This window comes from Embiotoca jacksoni, unplaced genomic scaffold (genome assembly GCF_022577435.1).
Source record: "Embiotoca jacksoni isolate LCO1_2020_lvr unplaced genomic scaffold, fEmbJac1.0.p SCAF_24, whole genome shotgun sequence".
In the NCBI taxonomy this organism is placed as follows: domain Eukaryota; kingdom Metazoa; phylum Chordata; class Actinopteri; family Embiotocidae; genus Embiotoca; species Embiotoca jacksoni.
In genome coordinates, this window is record NW_027185375.1 from 7,631,272 (window position 1) to 7,659,013 (window position 27,742).

The 27,742-nt window shown below is 42.1% G+C and overlaps 1 protein-coding gene across 2 annotated transcripts in view; it reads left to right on the top strand.

Annotated features, from left to right (window-relative positions):
- Positions 1 to 27,742, top strand: part of LOC138204123 (sodium/calcium exchanger 1-like) — a 104,201-nt gene that overhangs the window by 14,634 nt on the left and 61,825 nt on the right. The gene's annotated exons all lie outside the window — the stretch shown is intronic.

Genomic DNA, 27,742 nt, shown 5'->3' on the forward strand with positions numbered 1-27,742 from the left:
TGCAGAGAATCTTACTTGACATAATCCAAAAATGCATTTTAAGAGATGCAGCTGCGAAAAAGGGACTGTTTTGAAAAGCCTGCTTGTTGGTTTGTTCTGGTGTGAATACATCTCCACCCTATAGGGAAAACAACTTTTTGTTACTTTGCACCTCACAAATGGAATAAACGTCTTGTCTCATAGAGAACATGACTGTTTCATGACCTTAATCTCGTATTTATCATTGTAACCATGACAATAAAGGCCCACTATTTTAACCCCAACCCTGATCTTTGCCTTAAACTAAGCAAAGGCAAAAAAACATCTGTTCTATACCACACCTGTACGTGTCGTGTTCAGAGGGTGTGGATTTGTTGACATTATGTCTTGATATCTAACAACAACAAAAAATCCTATCAGTCATTCATAGATGGGCTTCTTATCGCAAGCAAATTTCATGTTTCTTTATTGCTTTTACTGTTATTAATGCAAAACACTGGATGCTTGAGATAGGCAGGCAATGCAAAATCTTTCATTACGATAAAGAAAATCACCAGAAGCAGAAACAAATGAGCTGACAAGCCCACCAGCAGTCTTCAGGGGAATTTGATGCATAATTCTTTGCTCAAAAGCACCATATCATAAAATCTTGAATAGAAAATGTTACTTATTCATTTTTCTAGTCCCATTTTGCCAAGTCAATCAAGGTACTTAAACTGGCAGCCTTCCAGTCCCAGGCCCACATGTACTCCTTTAACCTAGCTGTTACCTCCGTCCCCTGGTGAACCTCCCTCTCCTCTCAGAACTACACCACCTGGAGCTATTGGTCTAATACTGCAGTTTAATTCATATTTTACTGGAGAAGCGACCGGCTGCCAGAAAGTTCCCTCGGATTTACTCTGAAATCTTCTGTGTACGGGGTTGTATGTTTTTATTGACCTCCTTCGCCCTCCTTCGATCCAAAGATAGAAAAGCAGCTGAAGGGGGGGTTTTGGACTAAACGCATTTCACTGAGGATTTCTCATTTCTCTTGTCTCTGCCTCACTCTGGCTTTATCTCTCTCTGTCACATGCACACAAACACACACAAACACACACACACACACACACTCACACCCACTCCTCTCATACCCGTAATGATAACGTCAAAGACTTTTGTATCTCATTAATCACCATAGCAACAGTATTGGACCTACTTTCGACTCTCCCTTCCTTTGTTTCTCTCCTCCACTGTACAGCCATTTATATTCAGGGCTGTATTGGATATTATGGGATGTGACATACTACTGATGCACACTCATTGTATCTTGGATTGTGTTGCAGAGGTCGCTGCATTCTCGTGTGTGTTTGTGCTTGTGTGTCCGTGTGCAGGATGGAGAGCTGGTGAGTGTGTGGGTGAAACAGAATGAATGATTGTCTGCTGACGGTTGTGGCAGGTGTGTAACCCCCAAAGGGCAGAGGTACGTTGTTAACAGAGTAGTGCTACTGTATAGTGTGTGTGTGTGTGTGTGTGTGTGTGTGTGTGTGTGTGTGTGTGTGTGTGTGTGTGTGTGTCTGTGTTGTGTGTGCGCTATGGGCCCGTCCACATTATTCTGTAATATGGGTTCTCATTGGTTATGTAGGTTGTATAAATGTAGTTTGTGTGTGTGTAAAGCAGGTGTGAACGGTTCAAGATGTCTTTAAGCGAGAGCAGATGGGAACTCAAATGTTATTGGAGCGTATGCTACATAATTAATTTATAGTGTGTGTGTGTTCCTGTAGGTGATTGTGTGTGTATGTGCAGTTGTCACCCTGAGGGGGTTATATAAACACAGTTTCCTACCAGCCGAAGCACAAAACGGTAGAGGATATGAGACATGCGCAAGGCTACGTTTAGTGTTTATTTAAAGAATAGTTTTGTTCTTTTGTATTCTCAGATAGAAAGGGAGGTAAGCAGAGTGGCCTTTCCGTCCAAACCTTTAATCTGCTGTTAAAGCTACACTAAGTATGATTTTCATACAGGACACCCACCTGAATACCCAAGTTTGGCTTCTGAACGTTTCAGACTCGTGTCGTTTTGCTGTCAGTTTCCAACACTTCTTAGCTTACAGGAAGTGATGAGCTTAAAGTCTTCAGTAATTCTTGTTAAAACGTTTAACGAATGTCTCCAACGAAGTCTCTCTTATGGTAATTTAGTAAAGGCAGGAATATAGTCTCCTGCCTATAGTCTGATCGATGCTGGATGTTTGAGGCTCATACTGACATTGAAACAGGGGAAGTTAGGAGATCTGATTAAGATCAAGAAATATACTGAGAGGGACATTTCACACTGTCAGGTCAACTTGTCAGTGCTCTCTGGCGAACAAACTGTCTGATGGCATCACTACTTTGAAATCACCTTAAACTTGTTTTGGTATTCCTGCTCTGCAATGTCTTGTTATTAATCAGCTGACATACAGTGCACTTTGTACCGATATATCTGTAATAAGATAATGTTTGAAAATTGTAAAAAAAAAAAATCAATAACAGAAATGTGTAGAATTAGATTTGAAAAATACAATTTACAGCACATTGTACTTTAAGAATTTATTGTCTTATGTGTTACCTTGAGAATAATAAAATAATAAGTAGCTCCTAAGCAGATCCTCATTTTAAAATGTGGTTAAATAAGAAACCCTTCTACAGTGGTAAAAAACATAAGCGAAATTTAGGGCTAGAACGAGAGATTATTATCATTATACAGTTTAAATGTCCCCAATGTGTCTTGACCAATTAATCATTTGGTCAGAGAAACTGGGAAAGTCCAATGTTTTGTCCCACCAATACAAAAAATATATTCAATTTGCTTCTTCAGAATCCAGTAAACCACCAAATCTTATTCGTATCAGTATGACCATGTCAGATTCTAGTGTGTTCTGCACTTGGGTCTAATTTAAAATTGGAGGACCGGTGTTGCAGCCCAGTTGCACCAAAGCAGCTTGTTAACTTTGTAATTTTTCTGTTGCTTTTTTTTTTTTTTTTTTAGTTGGTTCATTCTCAGAAAACTGGTTGAGATTCTATCTTGCTCGCTGCACCAGAATGAAAGACATTAAATCAAAAGTCCTGAAGGTACTAGGTGGGAGGATATTGCTCTCAGCAGGGATTGCGGATTTGAGACTCCGGCAAAATCCATAACAACTCCAGAGTGGTGTTGTTATCGTGGAATATCAATTGTGTTTTTCTTCTGCTTTGAATCACAACCTTGAAAAATATTTTGGATGTGACCTTTGGAAATGTACCCTGGTGCACTGACTCTTTGGCTCATCATTTTGTATGATTGTATTTAGTTTTTTGTTTTTTTTGGAGGGGGTGGGGGGCATTTGCTCTCAAAGACACTATAAAAACAATCGGCGATAGAGCTTGCAGTTCCTTGACCCTTTTTTTGGGGCTTGTTGGTGTATTTTCTTCCCCTCTGAAAGACTGCAACTGCGAAGGCTGTGATGTGGAGCTTTTGTCTCCGACTTGGCTGCTGACAGTGTGACAGTGATGGCATATTTGGTGCCCAAGGCAAGATCACCAGTCCCCGGCCTCCCTAAATGACCTCTGACAGAGCCAAGCACACAATGGTCGCTACTTGTAAGAGATTTACATCCTTCAAGCTCTTCAAAGATTTTTTATTTTTAAATACTTCTCAAAAATTAAAACACTTTTATAACACAAAGCTAGACCATACAGTATATTTGAGGCTAGATCCACGTAAAACAGACAGAAGTGATTCAGCAGAAAACACACTTGTGCGCGATTAGAATTTGAGTGGTCGGGTGTCAGGCAGTCAAGCCTCCTGGTCGTGTTGAAGCGAAGGCATCAATACTAGATGACTTGCAGTCCGACCTGTCATCTGCCAACCCGCCCGGCTGCTGATATTGAGTGCTCCTGTGGGCACAAGAAGCCGTATGGCACCGCTGCAGAAAGAAAAGTGCTTTAAGAAAATATTTAACAGCTCCATTTGCTGTTACTAACTTTCTCCTTACATGTAAATCCCCAGTGAATTCAACAAGTCCATGTAGTCATCTTCCAAAATAAGCTTGATGGCAGAACACTTGCAACACATTTCCCCTTCGCCTCCCTTACAGGTCATTGTGTTTGTCTGTAAGACGTTAAAAAAAAATCTGTGCTACAAAATAGCATCGTAACAGTCTAAGTAGCTCAGTTGCTAACACTTCAGAAAGTTTTTTTGTTTGTTTGCATTGCAAGAATCACTTTACAATTCATAGAATTTTAACTATGCAGGCGTTATTGGCTTACGAAATACAAAAGGCCTGTAGACGATTAGCTTAGCTTAGCATATAAACAAGAAGCAAGGGGGATACACTTAGCCTAAAGTAAAAAACAAATGAGTACCTCACCAATTTACATTTTGTTTCTTTTTTGTTTAATATATACATACAATACATTTAAAAACTAAGAGTGGTGGTCTTGTAGAGAAGTTAACTTTTTTTTTGACAACTGTTGGCTTTTTTCAGTAATTTCAGGGAATCTCTAGTTGGATCTCTCCACATCCACTCTTCATGGTAGGCTAATTGGTAGAGTGCCAGCTAGATAATTAGCTGTTAAACATGAGATCTTTTCATTTAACTTGCAATAAGGAAGTGAGTAAGTATATTTACCAAAATGCCAAAGTATGCCATTAATTATCATTATATGTACAAGTAGGGGTTCAGAGTAAGTGCAGGTTTCATCCCCAGGATGAATAATACCAGGTGGACCACGAGTAACATTATGAAAACAATCAAGGAGTATTTTTCCTCATACTTCTCATACTTCATTTCCATACCTAGAAAATGTAGAAAAAGTTTTTACGTCCTCTTGTCAAACCAGATGTACCTGTCCTTCTCCACAGAGCAGACAGAGCAGACAGCGCAGGTGATGGCAAAGTCAAACTCCCAGTTGTGAGCAGTGTCTGAAGACGGGTATGAGTCATCCTCTCAGCCGACTTTTACACCTCTGAAAACATTCAGCGGCCGGCCGTTTGGTCTCTGTGTGAGTGTCGGTGAGTGCATGCAGGTTATTGACTCCATGTATGTGTGTCTTTTGGGAGTGCGGACAGCAAAATGGGCAGTCAGCTGCAACAGTGAGTCACTCCGTCACTCGCCCTTGACTCAATACGCTGCCATTTAGACAATAGTGCAACAGACTCCGAGGTGTGAGTGACTGTGTGTGTGTGTGTGTGTGTGTGTGTGTGTGTGAGTGTGTGAGTGTGTGAGTGTGTGTGCGTGCGTGCATTGTGCAGCGTGTTCGTCTTGTATGAATTTCACATTTCAGCATTTTATTAATGTTTTTTAGCCTCATTGTTTGCGCTGCACAAGTTATGTGTGTCTGTGTTGGCAAACAGTGCATTGCATGTGAAAGCAGTGTGTGTGTGTGTGAGAGTGTGAGAGTACTGGCGTGTGTGTGTTTATTTGAAAGTAAGCTCCATGTTTCTTTAACCTCTGGAACTCCCTCGGTCCGTCGCGCACCGCTGCTTCACTATAGATCCACACACACACTTCGTATTTCATTTTGTGTGTGTGTGAGCACTCTGCATTGAAAGGCAACCAGAAAAGAGGAAGAGAGAGAGGGGGAAATGACATAAATGTTTAATTTCTGAGTTGAATTTGGGCAACTTTTGATATTGCTCATGTATAATTCATTGCAGTGTCATGAATTGAATTAAAGGAAAAGGGACAGAAATACAGAGAGAAAGAGGGAACATAGAAAAAGAAACAGGGAGATATCTGCCTATCTGAGCAACTCATCCTGCAGGTCAAAGATCATTTAAGCAGTCTCATTTTTAATTAAATAACCCTTTAAATAGTTTCTAATAGGTGCTGAATGTGTGCAGGAGTTTTATTACAAGCTAAGATCTCGCTTTGTACAGTATAGATCCGGCGCTGATCGATATCTGAATTCTTGCGATGGTTTAGGATCACTAATGAAGACTGAGAGGGTAATTGGAAAGCATTCCCGAAGAGGGCAAGAGGTGATCCAGATTCAAATGAAGTCCTTTGAACATGATTGGGGTAGAATAATTAAAAATGTCTTTTTCATTTGCTGCTAACCACAGGCAATATGGATGAAGTCGTATTTCCTTTCTTTCCCTCTCGTGTGTCTTTGATTAATTGGCTTTTTCTGTGGTTCTCTGCTTCTTTATTCTCTTCTCCCTTTTTTTCCCCTCTAATATATTTCATTGAGCATTACTTCCTTGGTTCTAAATCATTTAGCATGGCAACGATGTCCAGCTTTGACATAATTAGTTTTGCTGAGCTTGACTTCGCCGCTGCCTAATTTGTAGCCATATGTTCCAGAGATGCTGACATATGCAGATGCTGCTGCTTTATTGCACTGGTGAATGTACAAATCAATAGCACCAGAGAGAGAGAGAGAGAAATGGAGGCAAGAGGAGGTTGAACGTATGAGAGAGAAAAAAGAAAGATGTGTGAGCAGTTTAAAATGACAGAAAAACTGGAAGAATGAGGAGTCGGAGGGCGACATCGTAATTCAGGGAAGAAACCAGAGGTAGGAAGGACATGGCAGGTGGAAGTGGGTGAAGGATGAAACTCAAACATGGAGATGGAGAAAATAAAGGAAGAAAGTGATGAAGAGAGGGAATGCAGCAGTGGTATTGCGACTGACTGAAGACAGATATGACCGCAAGAGGCAGAGAGTGTGGAGAAAACATCAGATCGAGGTGAAAGAGGTGAGAAGAATAGCGGAGATTAGCAGAGATGAGAGCGTGAGTATGCGGCCTGCTGCTGCAGGAGGTGGAGAACGGATGGATGAATGCTATGGAGATGGAGTGTGGGACAAGATTAAACCTAATTAGAACATTATAATGACTTTGTAAGGTGGAACGAATAGATGGAAGCCATTATGCTGGAGATAAAGAATGGAGACAGGCCAGCTCTTTAATGAAGAATAACACTGATTTCAGCCATGGCCATTTTTTTGTGTGGAAAATCCTGAGTGGGGTGGTAATGGATTATATGCACTTGAATCAGCTTGAAGTTTGAGCTTGAATGGAGATAGATCAAGAGAATACACTTGAACAACAGGGGAAAATAGAGATAAGTGAAGTTTAAATTAGAGGTCTAGTCCAAAATCACAAGAATAGCATGTTATGAAGAGAGCAATCTCGAGTGCCAAGTAGAGAAGACGAGAGATAAAAAGGGCAAAGTGACTAAGGAAAGAGGCATTATGAAGAAATAGAGCTCAGTCCAGAGAGAACGAGAGATTTCAGTGACGCATATGTTTACAAGTGCAGAGTTAAAGATAGAGAGAAGAGCAAAAAGGACAGTTCTTCAAGGGTGGGAGAGATGAGTGATTTGAAAGAGCTGGAAAATGAAAGCTTGGCTGAAGCTCATGGCTTTACATTCTGTGTCTTGTTGGATAAATAGAGAAGAAACAGGGTTGTTAGGATGAGCAGTGATAATCACTATAGGGCCAATGAACTAAAGGTGCACCACATAAAGAACCTCATCTAGATAAGAGCCATCACAGTGTTTGACTGACAGGTGATCTGAACGACCCAAACATCACAGCACTTATGAGCACTTAGCTCCCAAAAAACACAGACAAAAATCAAACATAACTGCGTATCGAGTGGCAGAAAAATACACAGTGAAGGTTTTTCAGAGTAATTTTAAACCTCGATTTGATCTCTTCGGGATATTTATCGTGTCTTCGTTTGTGGTCAGCATCTGGCTCTTGCCCTCGGTGTTCTCCGCTGCGTTCATCAGCAGCATGTGAAGATCAGAGACATGCTGTCTTGTCTAATGTGGCACTTAAGAAAGATCCACATCAGGGACTAAAACCGAGGTCAAGTTGAGACTTTAACACAGAACTGGTGGCACACAAAGAGGATAGTTTAATTCAATTCAGTTTCAGGCATATTTTGCTTTTAATAGGAAGAAAACCTCCGACGGACTCGAGCTCAGGTGGGCGGCCATCTGCCGCGATCGGTTGGGGTGAGGAGGGAGCAGAGAGAGAAAAGAACAGCATGGAGAGATAAAGAACAAACAAAACCACAGGAGAGAGAAACATACAGTTAGTGAGATGTAATGATGGCATGTAAATATATGGAGCGTGAGAAAGGAGAGGATCTCAGTGCACCATGGGAGGTCCCCCAACAGCCGAGGCCTAGAACAGAATAACAAAGACATCAGTCACCATCCATAATTAAAGCTTTATCAAAAAGGTCTTAAAAGTAGAGAGGGTGTCCGCCCCCGAACCCAACCGGGTGGCTGGTTCCACAAGAGAGACGCCTGATATCTAGAGGCTCTGCCTTCCACTCTACTTTTGGAAACTCTAGGAACCACAAGTAGGAATAATATGGTACTATGAAGTATTTGAGGTAACATGGAGATTCGCTATTAAGAACTTTGTAAATCAGGAGAAGTTTGAATTTAATTCCTGATTTTACTGGAAGCCAATGAAGAGAAGTTAAGGGTTAGTGTCCAAATACACTTATACCAGTTTAACAGTGGATAATCTGATCACAAAGTAAGGTGCATTATTCACAGGGGTTGGTTTAGTCTCTTGATTAATCATAGGTATGGTTTGACATGAACCATGTCAGAGTGTTATCTCCCGCTAGGAGGCAGGTGTGCCTCCACCTTGGCTCATAGCTATTATAACATGGATCTGCCAAGTAGCAGGAAAGAACACTTCTTTTCAGAGGAAGTAGATATTGTTTTGTGCAGATCGATGCACACAGTGATAATCTTACACGTTGTAATCCTGTTATTTTTAATCTATTGCATGTTTTTGCGCTGCTTCGCGTCCCTGTGTGGAACAAACTGAGTAGATGTACATTGTGTGCACTTGCCTATTTTTATGCCCCTGAAGACCAGGTTGTTGTTTGTCAATCGCTTTAAGCTGCCTCCAGAGAGCAATACGACAACAGTACACCAGACGTTGGACGGGGAAATGACGACTACATCCGTCTGTACCCAGCAATGACAGTTGCAATGTGCTTGCAGCTGGGCTGTACCGTGTGTTAGGTAGAGCGATCAGTGTCCTCTGTCTCTTCATGTGATTCCAGACAGACTCCGTGATGTTGAGATCACAGCTCCTGGGGGGTCACACCATCTGCTTAAGGTATCCTTGTTCCTTTCTAAAGGTAGTACTTTATGAATTAATCAGGGCCTGATCAGATGACGCCCTATTGGGATTTGCGATCAATAAGGACATTAGCTAAAGTGTCTTAATAGCAGCAAATACCGTGTGTGTGTGTGTGTGTGTGTGTGCGTGTGTGTGTGTGTGTGTGTGTGTGTGTTTGTTTGTTTGTTTGCGCATGCGTGCCTGCGCGTGCCTGTCCAGGTAGAAGCCTAGAAAGCTTGAGAAACTCCTCTTGCATATTCTCTGCAGGACGCACGCACACGCACACACACACACACACACACACACACACACACACACACACACACACAGTACACTGCTTCATGTCTGGCGGTCCAGTCAGTGCTTTTGTCTGTGGTGTGTGCAGTCATGCGAGGAAATGTAGGAGTGCCATTACCTTCCCAGCACTGGTGAGGGGAATATTGGAATTTAATAGAGACGAATCTGAAGTAGCTTGTATATTTCATTTAATAAAACATTTAGCCCCAGTACGACTGCACAAAAATCATTCTAGCAGAGAATGAGTGCGGTCTGGTGGTGGAGGCGAGGCTGTGACGATAAGATTTTCAGTTTGAATCCCAGGAGAGGCTCAAAGGTCTGGACAGGGAAAGAGACCGACACACACACACACACACACACACACACACACACACACACACACACACACACACACCATCACATTGCCCTTGAACGAGACACTGAGGTTCTAACTGAGGCCGACAACGCAGAACTGTGAGAGTGAAGATGGGTGAAAGAAATGCAGCTGTGCTCTCCTCAACCTCTCGATGAAGGTCAAAGTTATAATGTGTCTCTTTTATGTAGATCTCCATTTTGCTGCATTATGCTGACTGTGCAAATGTGATGTCACCTGTATTCAGATTTAAAAAGCTGTCAGGACATCCTACTCTCTGAGTGTGTTGCCTCAGGACTGTGGTTGCTTGTGTGCACCAAATACGTGTTCTTTACTGATTATTGTGAACAAGAAACAAAACGAGCTTGGCTGCTACACGTATGGAACTCTGAAATCCCATGGCAATTAAGTTAAAAAGCAAAGTTTAGCACTTTTACCCGACCTATTTGTAGTTCTTTCAGCCAAATCCAGAAGTATTGATGAGCAGATACATGGTCCTCTGTTGAAATAGAGAAAATAGTCAAATGTGCCTGCAAGTAATGAAAGGTGTCGAGGCTTAAAAGACAAAAAAAAAAAATAGTCCCTCTTACAGAATATATTATTATCTATAATAATATAAGTGTTACAGTCTCACCCACATTAGTTAAGTGAAAAATTAGTTTGGGAGGTGCAGAGACACAACAGCAGCAGGAACTTCACAGCCCCCGTACACTATATCTGGGTGTTTACACTCTCTTGAATGCCTGAATTTAATATTCTTAAAATTTGATTCAGTACTCGGTGAAGATCTCCAGAGACTGTTGGGCGACGGCCCGGCAGCAGGGAGGCGATTTGTAAGGAAACTGAGAGAAAACAGGCCATCTGCAGCCGAAATGAATCGAGGCTGGATATTTTCAATTTTATGTGGACATAAATAAAGAATATTAGTCGTTGGTGTGCCTGAGTTTAAATCTTATAATTACTGTGAATATGTCATCCGTGTTTCTATAGAAACCGTGTTTGAGTTGTTATTCTGAGTCTGCGTGCTGCTGTCAGAAACTGTGTTTAAGGGAGTGATTTTATGGTCTGCTAATGTTAATTGCAACAAATGGTTTGTGTGTGTGTGTGCGTGCGTGTGTGTGTGTGTGTGTGCGTGCGTGTGTGTGTGTGTGTGTGTGTGTGTGTGTGTGTGTGTGTGTGTGTGTGTGGTTCCCTGCAGCTAAGCCAGATGGTGGTGTCAAATGCAGACCGCTGAAATCAACCGAACTGACACCACACCACATCGAGCTGGAGTCGCAGCGTATGTGTGTGTGTACACACACACGTGTAGTGTTCATCAGTGTGTGTGTGTGTGTGTGTGTGTGTGTGGGTGGGTGGGTTCACCAATCAGAAGGTCGGGGGGGACTCAGGGACTAGCTGCACCTGTACGTTTGTCTCTGTACTTTGTCTCTCTCCTCCTCTCCTCCCGTTGTATCTATGTGGCAGAGCGGTGGTTTCACCCATCGTTGCACATACTCGTTGAGCGTGCTCAGCATAATGAACGCACACACACACACACACACACACACACACACACACACACACACACACACACACACACACACACACACACACACACACACAATGAGACACATGCGGGAAGCAGCCGTAATTAACAGCTAACTGCGAGAAGCCATTATCATTACAGGAACGAGGTGGGATCAGACGCCCCCACCTACATAATGGACAATTAGAGTCTGCATCGTCAAGTGTCCAGCAGAAAACTCTCAGCTCTTCTTGGGAATGTAACACACTTCTCCTCTGACGTCAGTGTGTGAAGCATTTTCTCACACTGGAGACAGTAATGTGAATCTCTGATGGGGGGCTATTATGGTGATGCGGAGTACAAAATAAATTTCACTGCAGTGTCTCCTTTTCCTCCGGGTGCTTTGACCTTTTAGAGGACATTACAGACGGTTGACCGGGTCCCAAAACTTTATCTAAACACAAGTGAGAATTTGAGCTTTGTCAGAAGAAATCGGTAAATGTTTAAATGACTTTGGCCTTTTTTAGAGCAATTTTGTCTGTGGCTTAGATTGTCTGCACAGAGTTCACTGTGAGGTAGAAGATCTCACATAAAGCCTGTGACTGAATAGACAATGATAAAAAAAAATATATATATTTTTTAATTTCTCCTTACAGAAAAAACACATGAATATCACGTGCAAAAACTCGTGATCATATAAGATCACGTGTACATGTGAAACTTATATTTTGTCCAAGGGAAACGTGGTTGTGGAACATTTTATTGGGGTAATGTGTGAAGCCAATGTAGATTCCCATGTGAAAACTTTTCCACATATTTTCACCACGTTATCAAATGTTGCAACATGTGGTAAACATGTAATCTCAGAAGTGGAGTTTAAAAAAAAAAAAAAAATTTGAGTAATGAGTAAATATTTGTGGCTGTACATTTAATTCAAGCAGCAAACCAGCAGAGACGTCACCCATTGGTTTGTGAACGGCTGTTATGAAGCCGGCTGTCTTGCTAGTTCGGAGCGGTTAGGAGCTGGCAGTGACCATGTTTGGACAAGCTGGGGGGAGCGAGCGGGGGGGATCTGACTCGATCTAATTGGAAACCATCAATACTACGTCCCGCCCACTGATAGCTGTAACCTGACTGCACCAAAGGCCTGTCAATCAAACAGACACCTCACCAAAAAAACACTGCTTTTTGGAGCTTTTTTTCTAATTAATGACGAGATTATTTTCTAATTGACAGCCAGAAAACGAATAAGAAAAAGTGACTGCAGCTAACAAAACCGAAATAACTTGTTGAACATATTTATTGACTTTTTTTTTTATTTTATGAGACTAGTTTGAATGGTAGTCTATGGAGCTGGAGGCATTTTGCCAGCCATCCCCTCCCGGCAATCGTGGTATTGCAGTTTAAAGCACTTCCACATCGGCCTCATTTTTCAGACCCGGAAGCTACGTCCACTTTTATATACGGTGTATGGTTTGATAACATGAAGTTTAGTTGTGATATGCAGCACTCTGTTTTCAGTAAACATATTTCATTGCGTGACATAAGACAGTATCTGAGAATTATAATTACAAGAACATCTCCTCGAAGGTGGTATTGCATGCTTTATTTTTCACTTGACATGACTGGAGGGTTTTAAGGATTTAGTACAGGATGTAGCATCTTACCAGAGCTTTATATAGGAGTCAAGATTGTGTGCATCTCTGTGACTGTCATTGTGATCGTGTGTGTAGGATTTTTATTCCACCTCAACATTATAATGGCAATCCATAGTCCATATTAGTCAAGCTGTATATCTCCTTCAGCTCCTTAGCGCTTCCTTTTTTTTATGGCTCCGTCTCATTTCCTCTGCTCACTGCTGCAGCTGATTATTTCTCCTTCCTTCTTTTGTCTGTCACCTCGTAAATGTAAACTGTTGTTTTCTCTCCTCTCCTCTCCTCTCCTCTCCTCTCCTCTCCTCTCCTCTCCTTTATTGATTGTGGCTCCCGTTAATTAACAGAATTTATCTCTAATGAACCAAACACCGATTACCTTGTTCCAGTCGTAGAAACAACCTCTTGCGATGCTTCAGACAGACTTTCAAACACAAGGTCATAATAATCAAACTGCTCTCCGACACATTGCACTGTGGCCGGTTTTATTTGGATCGCAGCTATAGCTGCAGCCTCTTGAGGTTTCACACTGAAACGGCGTGAAAATGGCTGCTTCTGCTGCCAACTTCCTCCTTGTGAAGAAAAATATCAAGGGCTGATTTGTGGGTTTCTGAGCGTATGAGGCTTATGTTTCCGAATTGTCTACCAGCGAAGGTTTCCGAGAGCAAAGGTCTAGGTCTGTAAAGTGAGGTCAATGTGGAAGTGCAGTACCACCGAGGGCCACTAGGGGCGGGTTCCAAGAAAGCTCTGGCTCAGAAAGAGTCCAATTCAACATCTCTTATGAAAGATCAAGTCAGTACATTTTTTCCACAAGTCATTATGGTGCAATTCGCTCGTCACTCTGTTTGTTGGGGCATGTCGTTAATGGCATCCCACTGTGACATCACCCATTAGTTTGTGAACTGCTTCTTTGAAGGCTTGAGTCAGAGACGCGCTGTGGATCTATAATTAATTAATAATTAATTAATCTAAGGAGCCGAACGTTTCAGGCTGTGAATACTGACAAACTCCAGTGTTCACACATTTACAAACGTGAAATACGTCATAGTCCTATATTTGTAGCAGACAGCGCATTAAATAGCCTACCTGTAGCTTAAACTCCTCTTCTCATGCATCTGTTTGTCTCGTAGTTTATCTCCTGTAATTTCCGACACACATCAGACCCACAGCTGTTAGAGGCCCCGTCCCCTTTGATCCACAGCAGCGGAGACACGCTGGAGCAATGAATTAACCTGACCCGAATCATTGGGGTTCTGATGTTCAGGTTCCTGTTCTTGTGCTTATTTACTTGTATATCATCGTGACGTAGCCGACGTGTTAATTTGCATAAACAGCGGTGGAAGTGAGATCTGATATCAGGTGGTCACCCAGGACGCATGTTGATGCGAGGTGGAAACACTCTGCCTAAAGCTGGCCACTGTTTGATCCGCTCACGGCCAGGCCAGATGTCTGGCTTGAAATAGCCAAATGGAAACAGGGCCTCTGAGGCTTAACGTCTAATTAATTATGGAACCACCAGATTACTGATCAGAAGGAGTGAATTAAGCGAATGACACCATAATAACTTCAGGAAAGATTTACTGACTTTTTTTTTTGAGTTTTTTTTGTAGCCAGCCCCTAGTGGCCCTCGGTGGTATTGTACTTTAAGGAACTTCCACATTGGCTTCACTTTTCAGACCCGGAAATGATGTCCAATTTTATAGACATTTAATGTTCTAAAATTATACTGACATTAAATGTCCCCGGCCCAGTAGCCTAACATATTTTTGACTGAGTCACCACCTATCACACACTGAAATTACTCCAGCCACTGCCTTCACATACAGTCTGGAGCTCAAGGTTATACAGTAGCTTTATAATAAAGTGCAGCACCATGCATCATTATATAGGACTAAACCATAGAGGCTGGGGAAGTCTAAAAAAAAAGTTTTTTGGCCCTTCATTGCATTAATGCAACACCATCTTGGAACACGACATCCAGTTCTTCTAATACATCGATGATCTGCTCTTTTGCATCTTGTGTGTGATACGAGATCAGATTTCTGCAAACGACTGAGTGTAAATTGCATTCATACAGAAACACTTGAACGAGTAAACAGTGCTTAGGAACATCTACAGTATACGAGAGCCTCTTTAAAATCGCAGTGGGACCCACGGTAATATTTGGCTTAGAGTCGCATTTAAGGCCTGCGCTCTTCTCTAATAAATGCTCACACAAGCAGCCGGCTAATCCTTTTACTCAGCTCCTCAATTAGTCAATAAGGACAGGGTGCAGAGAAGTCCCAAACTGTGCAGATAGTACAGACCAGAGGAGTGAGGCTGTTGACGTTATTTATAACATGAGCATTCGAGGGCGACTCTGAAGAGATGGAATATAAGTGACAGCATGTTGAAATTGTACGTCCCTAGAAATATTGCAGTGTCCTCGATCTTTCACACCGCTGTCTAGTTTAATGTGTGTGTGTGTGTGTGTGTGTGTGTGCGTAGGTGTGTGACCTTGAGGTAACGAGGGCCATTCAGATGCTGATTGCCGGGCCTCTCTGGCAAACTGCGGATAATGCCACAAATTGATTTGCTGCCAAGCCCAAAAATATTCACCTCCTAATCTGAATCTCTCTCTTTTTCTTTGTCTGCTCTTTGTTTCAGCGCCTTCCTCGCTTCCTCTCTCCGTCTCTGTCTCTTTCTTCCCGGGCTCGCAGACTATTCTCCAACTGGACTTAACTGCCAAGCTCGCTTATCTGTGCCTGAGACTGTGCTACTGTGTATATGTTTGGGTGTGTGAGTGTGAGTGAGTGTGTCACTCCGCTAATTGCACCTGTTAAAAGTCTTGCCAACCTTGTTGCCTTACTGTCTTAGTCATAACGACAGTGCCAGTAAAGGTCTATGCACATTCATTTTTCTGTCAGTTTGTGTGTGTGTGTGTGTGTGTGTGTGTGTGTGTGTGTGTGTGTGTGTGTGTGTGTGTGTGTGTGTGTCTGGCTCTGCCTGGCAGCAACAGTGACTATTCTTCTCCTCATAATAGCAGTAAAGGTTCATTCCAACTACTTCCCATTGTGTGTGCTGGTGGGTGGGTGAGCTACACCCCCTCTCATAATGACAGCAGGGAAGTTTTTCTCTGTTTTTATTAGCAGGTTGGGACAGATTGTGAGCACAGATGCATGTTTTGGTTCAGTATCTGGGTGGATTTAGCAGGAGGACAACATTTTTAAGGCCAGGCAGACATTATTAAGAGATGTCGCGAGAGAAATATCGATACCCATTTGTGTCACTGCAGTGAAATATGCAGCCGCGGACAGAAACTGTTGTAAACTAATGGTGCAACAGTTATTAAGAACAACAAGAGACACCTTTACTGACATACATCTATTCATGATAACACGGGCATGGAGCTTCAACGTTGTGCTGCACAGTTACCGTCAGATACTGAAATAGACACGGACACAAGTGTGAGTTCATGATGCATTCGCTTGACGTGGGAATTGCAGCTCGCACCGCTTGGGTGCCACAGAGACTTGTAACTGTTTAGGCGTTGACTTTGAACATTTTCTAGAAAACTATCTTCAACGTCAGTGAACAAATATTTGTGTACGATAGATAAATGAGGCATCAAACACACATTATGTCACATATCAGCGATGTGCACTCTTCTGCATTTTCTTTTGATTTAAGAAGTGTAAAAGGGTTTCACTTTGTGTAACTTGTTAGTAATCTCTATGCTATATTTACCAAAGCTGTGGTAGTGAAACATCAGCCTCTATGTGCAAAACTAACAAGTGACATTATACTTTTCACTCACTCATACAACAGCTTGCAGGTGTTTTAACAGTTAATGCTCGGTAACACAGTATTATAGCAGAGATGTGATTGCAGAATACATAATGAAACCTCCTCAGTCGCTCCAAACAAACACATTTATTAATGGTTTGAAATCAGCCTGTGAATGACTTGCTGTATAAACAGCCGAGAAATGTTTTAAATCAGTGTGAAATTGCTATGAGATGATATATTATAGCACAATAACTGGCATTTCATTGGTGTGTAGTGAATGCAAACTTGTCAATTCCATTCTCTGCTGTGTAAGATGCATTGTAGGAAATATAGGAGATAACTTGCAGTTGAGAAGACAGAAAGTAGATGAGCACGACAGAGATCCCAAAATTGGTGGATCTTCAGTATAATTTATACCTTTAATTTAGATGTTTTCTGAATGGAGTTCTGGACTTGTTTAGGAAATGAAAAGTTATTTTGGCAGGGAATTTTACCAAAGTTATTTACTATCAATGGGAAAATGGGAAATTCAGAATTCCTCAAGTCCTGTTATGGTCTATCCCACCATAGGAAAGTATTGCACACACACCACACCAAACTAGATCACTTGACTCCTTTTGCTGCCCTTTATTTTGGGCTATCTGGTATTTGATGGCAGTTTGCTTCAGCCGGTGATTGTAATCTCCACTTAACAGTGTAATTTGGGAGGAAAACCCTCTTATCTAATTGATTTAGTTAATTTTGTCCCTGTGAATAATCTGCTCACATCACTCTCTAGTTTTTCCCATCTGGCTGACACACATGCTCACACACCATGTGCATCACCCACTCATTTCATACCCATAACGATAATGATAATAACTTTCCTATCCCATTAAGCACTGTGGTAACGCCACAGAGGCATTCAGTCTCTGCTCCCCGCTCTCATCTTGTATTTTCCTCTCTCTCTGTGATTGTCCCTGCTCTCATTTGAATGTCACACTATGCGAAAGGTTTGCTCCTTTTACCCGGCAATCAGGCGTAGTGCGGTCCTACTCATTGTTTGGTATCACTGGCAAAATATTTGCGGCAGTAAAAAAAAAGAGAGGTTTTCACCGTGCAGCTGAAAATGTACCTCATGAATCTTTCATCTGCTGAGGAGTAGACGGACTCTCATAAATATGAACGAAGGGCTTAATTTGTGAATCAGGAGGTCCCGGATCACAGAGAGGCTGCTGCTCCGGCAGGTCAGGGGAGGAGAAGAAGTCACGGAACATGTCGCTGTTAAAATTAGACAAAAGTGTCATTACAAACAAAGCATTATTTCTTTTTAGAGCAGTTGCACTAATCACTCAAAGTCAGCAGGTGTAGGTGTGTAGAAACAGCTGCAGCTCTCTCTCACTCTATCTCTCGTTCCGAACCGTCACAGCGTGACACTTACACACAACAAACAGCGCTGAAACAACAGCTTGTCAAATATATCTCAGTCAATAATAGTGTTGAAAAAAAGCTTGAACAGAAGCAAACAATCAAGCCCAGAGTAGACGTCACCAGCACACATCATCATGCTGCCGTTACCCCCCCCCCCCCCCCCCCCCCGTTGATCCGCTGAAGTGACTTTGGCCTGCTTGTGGTCCGACTGACCTGCTGGTTTGAAGAAATTCAACAGGTTTCTTGGTTTTATTGATATTTCACCAGTTTCCTCCATTTCTTTAGCATAGCATAGCCTGTACACAATAATACGTAAATAAGTAATTCATGTGTAACTTCCATGAGCAATACAAGAATGACAGAATTGATAACATTTAATATTGACCTACAAACAATGTATTTACAGACTTTAATAGTGATAAAGAAGGAGCCAGTTAAATGTTATTGCTGTCTGATACATCTAACTCTAGTGATGTCCAATCAATATATTCAATCATCTTTTGAGGTGTTCCTTGTGTCTCATGAAGCGTATGATACATAGTGCATGATTTTGTGTAGGCTTCTCCTTTGCTGAGCCATTCACTGAACTTTTTTTTTAAATTTTTTTTTTTTTTTTTTATCAAGCATCAATATCTTTTACATTAGACTTTACAGAAAGTATGGTGCAGTGGGCTGTGTCAGTCAGCTGGAAGCCTGATCTCCTAGGTCCCTCATTTTGTGCCCGATAGGCTTGTTAACAGTAGTCCACCATTGGTGACAGACAATGAGAGGATAGCTGGACAAAGAGAAGAGAGGAGAAACTGTGACAAAATAGATGCGTCTATATATAGAAGCTGAAAAGTGACAGCTAGAAGCTCGGAGAGTGTGGAAAATGGCTGGCTTAAAGAACATGATTGGCCCCATGCTGTTACCACGGTGACTAATGGGATACCAAACTTATTATCAGTGTAGGGCATGAAGAGAGTGGGTGATGCTATGGTTATGTGAAAAGATAAAGACAGTCTGTTTAGAGGGGAGAGAGTATCTACACATGCAGAAAGTAAAATCAATTGTTGTTATAAAGAGTGTGTGTGTGTGTGCGCTGTGACAGGTACACTGTGTGCATGTGTGCGTGCTTACTTCACTATTCAGGGATAGAAGAGACATCAGGAGGGATTAATGCAGCTTCCAATTATTACTCTTTTTCTCTCCCCCACTTACTCCCTCCATCCTCGGCCTCCCTTTGACAAACACACACATACAAGCAAATGGCCTCTCTCCCTTTTACGTCTAAGCTCTCAGTGACAAGGGGATTTTCTTTAGCCTTTTTATTAAGATTGCTATTATGTGGCACACCAGAGGGAGAGGGGGAGAAAGAGGATGAAAAGCAGGAGAGAAAAGGGTGTAAAAGAGAGGAACCAGAGGTGAATGAAGAGGGGAGTGTAGAAGAAGTTGAAAAAGAGAACATCGTGAGGGAGGAGAGTTGGGAGGTGAGGAGAGGGTAGAGAGGGAGCAAACGGATGGGGAAGTCATGGGTGGGGATGATGGGAAAGAAAGGGAGATCTTGCATCTCTTTTATAACCAGCCTCTGGGGATGAGTAGGATCTGGGTGATGATAACATTTTCACCCTCAATGACTCCAACACACACATACACACACACACACACACACACACACAGACACACACACACACACACACACACACACACACACACACACTCACACTCACCTCATTTGCTTCTTGTTGGCCAACTTTTGCCACAGCTGCAACTGGAGTCCTTGGTTATGTTTAGTTTATAACAGTAAGTAATGCTCATGCTAATACATCTGGTATTTAGAGCTGCATGACGGTTCAATATTCTACTGACACAAATAGTAACTTTATCCAAGTTTATTTGCAGTCAGTGTAATTTAATTGTTTAATTTTTTTTCCCAGGAGGGTGCTGAAAATATAAATATAATATGTAAAAATTGAGTTTATCAATCAAAAAAAGGACCTCCTTAAAAAGTGCAACACAAACCCATCCGTCTGTGACACTGATAAAATATTATGCTCAAAAAAGTGTCAAGATTAAGTGAGGTTCACCAAACACAACCTGCCGAGTTGTACTTCAACATTAGAGGCTTTTTAAACGAGCAAAACGGTAACGAAATCTTCGTAGTACATCTGATACAGACGACCTTACACAGGTTAACTTTACCAGATTGGAGCTGAGTCCTTTTTATGATCTGTTTAAAACAGCCTCAGTTTGAGGCTTTTATTCATGCTCCTGCTTCATATGCTGAGACAAGTAAAGGTACCCTGACCACTAGTGATGTGTCTCTTTAGGATACTTCCATTAGTAAACTAACTAATAACTAAGACTATTGAAGAACTTCTACAACAAAATATGCATTATTACTTCTGCCCACAGTAGCTGTATTCAGTTTTCTTTTGGTGCCTCTGTGTTATTACACTAGTGGTCATCTAGAATTCATATAAGTACAGTTACTTATATAACTTTTCTTTTGATCTTTGCATCAAATTATTAGTTGTACAGTTTGAAGAGTAATCTCAGCATCACAGTTACATTTGAATTAGTCTTTGCATTAGCTACGCACACATTTTCTCACACTCTTCACACACAAATACAATAAATACCAAACCCCCCCCCCTAAAAAAGGCGACTTTCCATCCACACATGCAAACCCGTCACACAGCCAGCATCCATCATGTCATGTGTCATCTTTCTCTCGTACTAGTGTCTCAGCCCATTAAAACCCTTTTAACCTCATTTGGCTGATGTCCTCGCCTACACAAACTTTCACATGTTTATGCAGCATGCTGAGGAAGCAACACAGACGGAGAGAGAGAGAGAGACAGAAAAGAAACACTGAGAACTTTTGCTGCAGGCTCATATCTTTGTACTTTATATAGATTCGTGTAACATAAAAACATGTAACAACAAGAGTTAGAACCTGCTGTAGAAGCTAAAAACATTCAAAAACCGAGAGAATTAGACATGAAAGGGAAGGAAAAGAGTGTTGCTTCAAACCGGATGATATTAACCCACATTGACTCGGGAGCCTGTGGTGTGATCTGTAATCGGTTCTCCTCAGAGAGAAGAAAAAACAGCAAGACTGCTCTGTTCATGAACTTCACTTCACCTTCTCCTGTTCCTTAAATTATTCTGACGCCGAAAAATATCTAACACATGACGAAAACAGAATGTTCAGATTCAGGTGAGATATTTGAGGGATAAAGAGTGAGTGAAGGAGGAAGATGGAAGTGGGGTGACCAAAACCGTGGGATTACACAAACTCTGTCTCTGATTCTTAACCTTTGTGACCTTGGCTACAGGCTTGCTTCGACTTTTACACATCATATGACTCACACTGACATCTATACATCACACGCAACACTGCGCGTGTGTGTGTGTGTGTGTGTGTGTGTGTGTGTGTGTGTGTGTGTGTGTGTGTGTGTGTGCGCGCGCCTCCAGTTTATACTCTTAACACAGACCAAGTGTGAGAGCAAGCAGCTATATCTCCATAGGTTTCATTGCATATGTGTATGTCTGTGTGAGTGTTTGTGTGTATAAAACTGTGTCTCTCCTCACATTGATGGATGAGCCCGGGGCAGATCGATGTTGAGCAGTCCTGTAGGGAGAAGCATTGAGTGACCACCAGTCGCCCTGACCACACACACACACACACACACACACACACACACACACACACACACACACACACACACACACACACACACACACACACACACACACACACACACACACACACACACACACACACACACACACACACACACACACACACGCGCTGCTTACACCCTGCAGCTGTTTGCCAGTGAAGTATTTGGGCAAATAAACTTCAAAGGCAAATGTGTTTCCAGCTGTGTATAATTTAAAAGTTAAATATTCAGTGTCTGCACTTTTGATTGGAGCCCACTTCAAGAAATAATTGGCCAAAATTTTGCAATTATTTTTATTTGACATCTCTGTCCACACCTGCTCTTAGATATTCAGGGTCAACGTTAGGGCATCAGTCTCCTGGACTGAAGGGAGAGTGAGGAACAGGTGCATCAGTGGCTGCTATTAGCTCCAGTTGGATACATTTACAAGCACTGTAGATCTGTTTTATGCAACATTTTGAAACGGCTTCCTACGTTAGTGAATGCGTCACACTGACTTGCACCAATAACTCTTTTAAATCTGATTTAAAAGTCTTTATTTTTCATTAGTCATCATTTTTTTGTCATGAATACTGATTCTGTGCGTGTAGACTGTAAAAATGTGCATGTCATGGTCTGCAGTGGACAGCTGTCAGTCACTATCCTAGTCAGGGCCACACACACACACACACACACACACACACACACACACACACACACACACACACTTAAAGTTTACTGATGCATGTATGACATTTTGCAGCGACTTATAAGGCTGTTCGGAGGGGACAGCGGGGCCGCGTCCCTAATGTCTTTCTTTTCGTTCCACTGGGTTGCGTTCGCGACCGCCTTAAATCTGCCCCGTGCTTCGGCGTATGGGCAGCACTTCACAGCACTCTTTCACTTGCTTGGACAGCTGTATCCATGACCCAGTGGGGCGCGTTCGCTATTGCCCTTAAATCTGCCTAATTATGCATCTCATCAGCTCTGCGGCCGCTTGATAGCTGTAATCCCGGAGCCACGCACACACTCATGCCTCTGCCTCCACCTCTTTCTTTATCTGTTTGCATCTCCTTCCTGCTTTTCTTGGGTTTTTTATCTCAGCCTCTCGGTTCTTTTTCTCAATAACTTTCTCTCGTCTCCTCTGCCTTAACCGCCCCCCCTCCCCCCTCCGTGCCCCCCTTCCTTCCTCTCTGTTGCGTCATCCTCCTCATCTCTCCTCTAATCTTGTCCTAACCAAGGAACCAAGCTCTTTGAGCTCAGGCCAGTCGACTTCTCCCCCTCTCACAATAACTGCTCCCTCCTGGGTTTGCCTCACTGCCTCATTGCCTCCCCCCTACGCACACACACACACACACACACACACACACACACACACACACACACACACACACACACACACACACACACACACACACACAGAGAGAGACTACCAACAAGCCCCCGCTCCCCCAAAGCCTGGAGCTTCCATGGGTGCAGCCAATGATCAGTCACGCATGCACTTTTTATATACACACACACAACATCTCCATGCACACGCTCACAGCCAGCAAATTCACACACGCACGCACGCACGCACACACACACACACACACACACAGCACAACACCAGTAAATTTGCAGGGAACAACCCATAAACACACACACATTAAAGATATGACCAAGATCAGTTACGCTGGCTTCATTTTGCTCCCTTTCTCTCTGCGTGGAGAAGAGAGGACTTCGTTAGAGATGGAGGGAAGGAGGGAGGGATGAATTTAAGAGGGAGGAAGAAGAAAGAAGAAAGAGAGGATGGAGGTGATATGATGGATGAGAGAAAGAGGAACTTTAATAATGATAATTTTCCTCTGAGAAAATCAGGGCCCAATAAGAGTTGAGTTTGTACATTGCAGTGAATGTTTACTACTAATCACACCTGCAAGCTTCAGTATTGTGACTGGCAAGAAAAAGGCTTCCACTTTGTATGTGGATGCAGGAACAGGAAGTAAAACTCACCCGTCAGCACTCTTTTTGTGAGTGAGTGAGTGAGTACCTTTGAAATAGTGTATGACACAACAGCGCAATAAAACCAAAGAAAAGACTTTGGATACAAAGTGAGACAGAAAAGCGATGAAAAAAAACCATAGCTGTAGTCCTCAGAGAGTACATAAATCCAGGCCCAGACACTTCTGTGTTGTAGTTATTTAAAATAACTTTATCTAGAGGGCAAAGAGATACTGTATTACAAAAACCAAAGAGCTGCTTTTATTCTCACCCTCCTCAGGGTGTTTTAGGAGTCACAGGTGATTTGCACTCAAAACTGTGATATGATCTCACTTCAGTTTTTGCTTTATTAGGTCATATGACCTGCTGGGAACGTGTTAGCGATGTGAAACGGTGGAGTCATGGAGTAGAAGAGGAGAAAGGAGAGCTGAACAAATGGAAGCACGAGTGTGTGCTGAGGCCATGAAAATGCGATGAATCAAATGTCATTTAACCCTCTGCAGTGTGTGTGTGTGTGTGTGTGTGTGTGTGTGTGTGTGTGTGTGTGTGTGTGTGTGTGTGGGGTGATTCACTGCGCCAAACAAGGCAGCGAAGCACAGCTGATGTTATATGATTCAACAACCGTGGTCGATGCTCTTACTGCTTTCTATAAGCTTGTGTGTGTGTGGTATGTGCTTTACAGTGGGTGTGAATGTGTGCATTGTCTGCTTTCACCTCATCCTTCAGGCCCTTTGGCACATGCTATACTTGACGGTTTCCAAATTCAATTTTAATTTATCTGCAAACGTTGTTTTGTTGTATTCAGTTGCAGCGTCTCCAGGCAGACAGCCTTTTTTTGGTCACCAATGTTCAATGTTATGTTTTTGTTGTTGTTGTTGTTGTTCTATGAGAGATCAAGAGATTTTCATAATTTATGTCTGATTTCCTCATTTTTTTTTCTCATGGTTTATAGTTGCATCATTTAAAAATTTTAAGCCAAGATAATTTGCGCCTGATTAATCTTCATTAATTATACAATTTTTTTTGTATTGTAGCCTCTCCTCTCCTCTCCTCTCCTCTCCTCTCCTCTCCTCTCCTCTCCTAATTACCCTTTTGTCTTCCAGTGTTGTGAACATGCGTAAAGCAATCATCACATTTATCTGCATCGATTCACTCATCCACACAAACACCTGTTGGCTTGATGGAAAACAGAACAAAAGCATTTGATGTGTGTGTGTGTGTGTGTGTGTGTGTGTGTGTGTGTGTGTGTGTGTGTGTGATCAATAGATTGGATTGTTGTGTTGGGTGTGTGTCTGCATAAGTGCACACACTTTCATCTTACATGTATGCATGCGGACACACAAATGAGCATCACTGTCAATCAGAGGTGGTCATGGTGTGTGTGTGATCTGTCAGAATGATTCATGTCTTACAGGGGAACCTCGGGGAAATAAGGATCGTACACACACATATGTGCACACATGCAGCAGGATCAAACGGTCACATTAAGCTTTGAACCTTGACTCAGACTATCAGACAGTAAAGATGTAATTTTTCCTTTTAGCTCTTACTTTCAGCACAACTTTTAGCACCTTTTGGAAAAAGTAACAAAATAAAAGCATCTTACAGCTTCATCAAGAGCCTTAAAAATGCACTTAATTTTATGATCTTGAGCAGTGTAACAACCTTTCCTTTTTTTTTTTTTTTTTCATGAATTCGTGAGCAGCCGTCTTTCTCATGCAGTCTGGCACATTATTATTGAAAGGTTTCACTTAATTTGGCTCTGAAAATTATAGGCCAGCTTGAGAAAAGGCTAATGGCTTTTTTTTTTCTTTGCTTAAATGCATCCATGCGAATTATAAATACCTTGACACAAAGTTGAGGCGGTTAGCTGGAATTCATCCGTAACTGCACTTTTCACCAGAGCCATTTCATTCTGTATTAAAACCTTTGTTCCTATACATTCTGTATTTGTTGTCAGCATACATTGAAATCTTTGAAATTATAGATAAAAAAAATTGTATTTTCCCCTGGGACAACCCATGATTTTTTTCCCCCACGTTTATGACGCATTGTCGACTCAAGCAACCACAGATTTGTTAACCGATGAGAACGACATGAAAGCAGTGTTGAGGTTGGACTGAGAGGAGGTAGTGAAAAAGAGAACGAGCGAGTGGAGAGGTGCTCGAGACGTGAAGGGGTGACCGTGTGTAGGCGGAGAGGGAGGACAGAGGACAACAGGACATTAACTCAGAGACGGGAGGAACAGCTCAGGAGGTGTGGGAGCCTGACGGAGAGGTGGAGGTGGAGATGATGGGAAGGATGGAGGGAGAGAGAGAGACCGAAAACCGGAGATTTAATGAAGCAGACGAAAGAAAGAAGTAGAAAGCGGCGTGATAATGTTGAATAAAGGGGAATGTGATCATTTCAAGTTTTTTTTTTTGTTTTTTTTAGCAGCATCAGTGTCTGTTAATGATAATTGAGTTTGTACATTCATGCGATGATGATTACAATTTCAAAAGGTCATAGATTTTATTCTTTGTCACTGATCACCCCATGATGAACATAAAAATGGGAGTTTTCCCTGAGGTTCGTAGGTTAACTGTGTGTATTGTAACACAAAAGCACAATATAAAAGAGAAAATGATGTAAACCTTAAAAGAAAATTCCACTTATTCGACACATCTGTGTACACAGATGCACACTTTTGTCACTTTTTGTCCAGTAGCTACCTGTGATAGGACTGAAGTTTTTGGCTTAAAAAGGCAGAAAATTAGAGGGAGACCGAAGGCAGGAGGGAGGCAGAGGAGGGAGGCAGTGTAGACGGCGGAGGAGAGAAGTGACTCGAGTACTGAAGTGACAGGTTGTTGTCAGAGCAGCAAGACCTTGGAAGATAGATGAAGACAGGGTCAGCAACTCAACGCTAATGCCACGACAGATGACTAACTGTGTGTGCCTGTGCCTGTGCGTGTGCGTGTGTGTGTGTGTGTGTGTGTGTGACAACAAGGTCAGCATTTTTCTGTCCAGGGCTGACTAACCCTGCGAGTAGAGAGAGAGAGAGAGAGAGTGTGTGTGTGTGTGTGTGTGTGTGTGTGTGTGTGTGTGTGTGTGTGTGTGTGTGTGTGTGTGTGTGTGTGCGCGCGTGTGCGTGTGTGTGTGCGTTTGAGAGTATGTCATTACAAGGTCAGCTACCTCTGCGCTACAAGGCTGACTGACCCGTTGTTTGTGTGTGTGTAACTGTGTCTGTTCGCTGTGTGATTTGACCTTACACTGCCAGTTCAAACTGTTTCTCTAACTTTTTTTTTTTCTTCCTGCACTTTCACTCACATCGCATTAACTCTGAAGAAAAAAAAAAAACATATTCCTGTTCCATCTCTGCTGTCGACTGCTTGTTCACAGCTTAGCCTACGTTTACTGCCAAACATGAAACATGATGTAAAAAGCAGCATTACAGCTGTCTGCACACACATACAGTGATCTATAATGGCTTGTGTGCAGAGCCACACATGAAAGACTAGAAGCTATCATTACCACTTGGGAACGGTGGGAAGGAGCACTGAAAAATCAATTTTAAACCTCCTTTTAATGTTGCAGTTTGTGCTAAGTAGCTATGTTCACTGTTCTGACGAGACAAAGCCTCAAGCTAAAAATATCAACAGTCACCTTCAACTTGCACTCACACCAAAATATTCATGAACTGTAGAGCATCAGGGATTTTTGTTTTCCCTCTCAGAAAGCACTTCTTTCATGGCGAAGACTGGAAGACAATACAGACCTTAAACACGTATAGATTGATTTTTTTTTTTTTTGGAGGACCACTTAGAGGCACAATGTGTAAACACATCAATAAAAGGTGTTATCAAGCATTAAACTATGAAGCAGACATGGACAAATACTTTTGGCCTCTTGTTTAATACACTGTAAGTCTAAGCCTCTCTACAGACCAGACGTTTCTTAAACTGTTTTTAAGCAAGGACCTTTCATTAATGCTTTTTTATTCATTATATTTGTTCAAAACCACCATTGAGCACTTTGAAATCATGTTCTGTTGAGTTCTATTAAACTTAAGGAATGTA